The sequence below is a fragment of the Otolemur garnettii genome, unplaced genomic scaffold, assembly GCF_000181295.1.
Source record: "Otolemur garnettii isolate 467f Iridium unplaced genomic scaffold, OtoGar3 scaffold00009, whole genome shotgun sequence".
NCBI classification, from domain to species: Eukaryota; Metazoa; Chordata; class Mammalia; order Primates; family Galagidae; genus Otolemur; species Otolemur garnettii.
In genome coordinates, this window is record NW_003852404.1 from 2,311,007 (window position 1) to 2,315,396 (window position 4,390).

The window sequence follows — 4,390 nt, forward strand, 5'->3', positions numbered from 1 at the left end:
AAAAAAAAAAAGAAGTAATGAGGGCAGGGTGCCGTGGCTCACACCTGTAATCCTAACACTCTGGGAGGCTGATGCAGGTGGATTGCTTGAGCTCCGGAGTTCAAGACCAGCCTGAGCAAGAAGAGCAAGGCAGGCTTAGTGGCATGTGCTCCTGTACTCTGCACTACTTGGGAGGTTGAGGCAAGAGTATTGCTCAAGTTCAAGAGTTTGAGGTTGCTGTGAGCTATGATGTTGCCACTGCACTCTACCCAGTGCCCCCGTGTAACAGAGTGAAACTCTGTGTCTAAAAAAAAAAAAAAGGAAATAATGACGAGGCCAGAGTGGCTCACCCCTGTAATCCTAGCAATCTGAGAGGCTGAGGAGGGATGATCGCTTGAAGTCAGGAGTTCAAGACCAGCCTGAGCAAAAGTGATACCCCATCTCTAATAAAAATAGAAAAATTAGCTGGGCATGGTAGTGGGCACCTGTAGTCCCAGCTACTCAGGAAGCTGAGGCAAGAGGATCTCTTGAGTGAACCCAGGAGTTTGAGTTTGCAGTGAGCTAGGATGATGTTACAGAACTCTAGGGGCAGCAACAGAATGAATCCTCGTGTTAAAAAAAAAAAGAAGAAGAAGAAGAAGAAGAAAAGGAACGGAAAGAAACAATGATAAGATGATAAGAGCCAAGTATTAAGCGCTTAGTCATGCCTGTCTTTATGTTAAGACTGTACATACATCACCTCTCCATTCACTTTGAAATGTGCAGGAGGCAGGACTGTCCCCATCTTAAGAAAGAGGAAACCCCAGAGAGGGTTCCATACTGTATGTAAGTCACACAGCTACTTAGTGGCAGGGTCAGGATTTGAACCCAGAGCTCTCTCATCTTCCCACTAAGATAACCCTGCATTTTAATCAGGTTCTAATGATGCTGTGACTTAACTATCTTGCTGTCATATGGGGTCAGCACTGCCCCAGTCCGAACCCCTACTTCCACACTCTCTCCCTAGCATAGCTTCATTCTCTCTACCCCCCAACCCCTGTGGGGCCAGCTGCAGCCCCAGCATGTTCCAACTGGAACCCAGGTTCGAGAAGAGCCCTGGAGCTGAGCTGCCCTGCTGCCCACCCCACAGGCACCACCTTCTCTGTTTTCACGATTGCGAGGCAGGCCGGGACCTGCTAATCGTGTTTGTATTGGGGTTGATTTATATTTGTGCTCAGCAGGCATCCACGCCCCACACCGCGAATGCAGATGGGCACGTTGTGCCTTGGAAAGAAATATAATTAAGGCAATTTAGCATCTTTCTCAAATGATGCTCTTCCTCCACTCGGGAGGAAATGTTTTTGGAGCTGCTTTAGAATATCTGAAGTTGAATTCCGTGGTGCTCACAGCTGGTCCAATCTGGGAGAGGCTGAGGGGAAGGAAGGGGGAAGCACTTTTCTTTTCCCCCTCTGGGGCCTGAAGCTGGAGGAGAGAAGCTGGGGTGGGGGGGCATGACTTGCTTTGTGATTTTGAGACTGTCTCTTTTGTTCTGAGTCTCAGTTACTATATTTGTTTTATTAGTAATAATAATTATGGGCTCGGCGCCTATAGCTCAACCGGCTAAGGCGCCAGCCACATACACCTAAGGTGGCGGGTTCGAATCCCCAGCCCGGACCTGCCAAACAACAATGACGGCTGCAACCAAAAAATAGCCAGGCATTGTGGCGGGCGCCTGTGGTCCCAGCTACTTGGGAGGCGGAGGCAGGAGACTCGCTTGAGCCCAGGAGTTGGAGGTTGCTGTGAGCTGTAATGCCACGGCACTCTGCCCAGGGGGACAGCTTGAGGCTCTGTCTCAAAAAAATAATAATAATAATAATAATTATGGCTGGGTTCAGTGGCCCACACCTGTAATCCTAGAACTCTGGGAGGCTAAGGCGGGTGGATTGCCTGAGCTTAGGGGTTCAGGACCAGCCTGAACCAAAGCCAGACCCCATCTCTACTGAAAATAGAGAAACTAGCCAGGCACTATGGCGGGCACCTGTAGTTCCAGCTACTCAGGAGGCTGAGACAAGAGGATCATTTGAGCTGAAGAGGTTGAGGTTGCTGTCTCACCTTATCTTATCATGATGCCATGGCACTCTACCCAAGAGCAATTGAGTGAGACTCTGGCTCAAAAATAAGTAGGAGATTAAAAACATAATTGTAGAATGTTAGAGGCAGAAGTATCTTTAGTTAACGTCTCTTCCATAATGTAGAGCATGAAGTTTGTTGGTATAATTAGCTTGCTCACAAGTTTCACAATTACTTTTTTCCCCCTTTTCTTTCCTTCCCTTCCCTTTTTTTTGAGACAGAGTATCACCTTGTTGCCCTGGGTAAAGTGCTGTGGCATCATAGCTCACAGCAACCTCAAACTCTTGGGCTTAAATGATTCTCTTGCCTTAGCCTCCCAAGTAGCTGAGACTATAGGCGCCCACCACAACACTTGGCTATTTTTTAGAGACAGGGTCTCACTCTTGCTCAGGCTGGTCTTGAACTCATGGGCTCAAGCAATCCATCCACCTTGGCCTCCCAGAGTGCATTCCAGGCATGAGCCACCATGCCTGGCCCCCTTTGTATGTCTTTTATTTAACTCACACGATTTGCACGGCTATTAAAAAAAAAAAGACCAATAATACTGTACATAAGGGAGTAAAGGTGAAAGTTTCTTGCACCATCCCCCTAAGCTGACTACTGCTAATAATTTGGTGTCATTCCTTCCAAGTTACCTACCGGCATTTGTGTGCATTTTTATAGTTGTACATATACACGAATGTAATTTGAGGCACCTGATTAGGGTCACACTATATATACTGTTCTGTAACTTGCTTTTTTTTGAAACAGAGTCTCACTATGTCACCTTCGGTAGAGTGCTATGGCGTCACAGCTCACAGCAACCTCTAACTCTTGGGCTTAAGCGATTCTCTAGCTTCAGCCTCCCAAGTAGCTGGGATTACAGACACCCACCACAATACCCAGATATTTTTTGTTGCAGTTGTCATTGTTGTTTAGCTGGCCTGGGGCCAAGTTCAAACCCACCACCCTTGGTGTATGTCGCTGGCGTTGTAACCACTGTGCTACAGGCGTTGAGCCAACTTACTTTTTTTTCATAAAGCTTTTTGGCTCAGTATCAGTACACAGATTTATCAAGTTATTTAAAAATTTTTCACGGTAGCTTATAATGTAGAAATATCATTTATTGGGCAGCACCTGTGGCTCAAAGGAGTAGGGCACTGGCCCCCTATACAGGAGGTGGTAGGATCAAACCCGGCTCTGGCCAAAAAAGAAGAAAAGAAAAGAAATATCATTTATTTAATTAAAAGTGAATCAAAGACATTTAGGTCACCTTTATTTTTTTCTCACTATGACAACCATCTTTGTGCATGTGTGAGGGTATTTTTGTAAGATGATACCTAGCAAGAGAATTATCAGAAGGCATGCTTACTTAAAATTTTGACAGATGCTGCCAAATTGTTCTCCAAAAAAGACTACCCTGACGTGAGCTTCTTCCATATTTCCACACTCTAGCCAGCGCTAGATATTATCAGCCTTTCTTTTTTTTTTTTTTTTTTTTTTTTTTGAGGCAGAGCCTCAAGCTGTCCCCCTGGGTAGAGTGCCGTGGCATTACAGCTCACAGCAACCTCTAACTCCTGGGCTCAAGCGAGTCTCCTGCCTCCGCCTCCCAAGTAGCTGGGACCACAGGCGCCCGCCACAACGCCCGGCTATTTTTTGGTTGCAGCCGTCATTGTTGTTTGGCGGGTCCGGGCTGGGGATTCGAACCCGTCACCTTAGGTGTACGTGGCTGGCGCCTTAGCCAGTTGAGCTATAGGCGTTGAGCCTTATCAGCCTTTCTTAATGTCTCTGCTCTGATGAGTGAAAATCAACTCTAATTTTTCAAAATTACCTTTTGAATGAACGTTTATTTCTGTGTGAAATTCAGAGGTTCTTTATGTTTTGAAGGGAATACCTGAGACTTCCAAAGGATGCCTAGGCATCTCAAACGTGTCTCTTCATTATCCATTCCAGAAAGTTCCCTTGCATTTTGAGAGACTGTCAAATTGCCTTGTCTTTGGAGAGATGAGAGCTGCTCTTTCTACAACATCTGAAGGTTAAATTTGGAAGCAGCATTCACATATTATTATTATTTTTTCCCAAGCCACCTTTCAGAATTAAACCCTGCCTTTCAGTTTAGCTGAGTGCCTGTGGGAGTGGTAGGATGAGAGCTAAGGAATGAGGCTGGTATATACGTGGGTTTAAAGCATCAGCCCCATTTCTCTCCACTTGATTCAATATGGAGAAAGAACCCAGTCCTTCCCACATTCCTCTCTATAATGAGAATTAAACACGTACCCGGCAGAACAGTCCTTGGGGAGCAAAGGGCCCGGGAGCTTTAGGG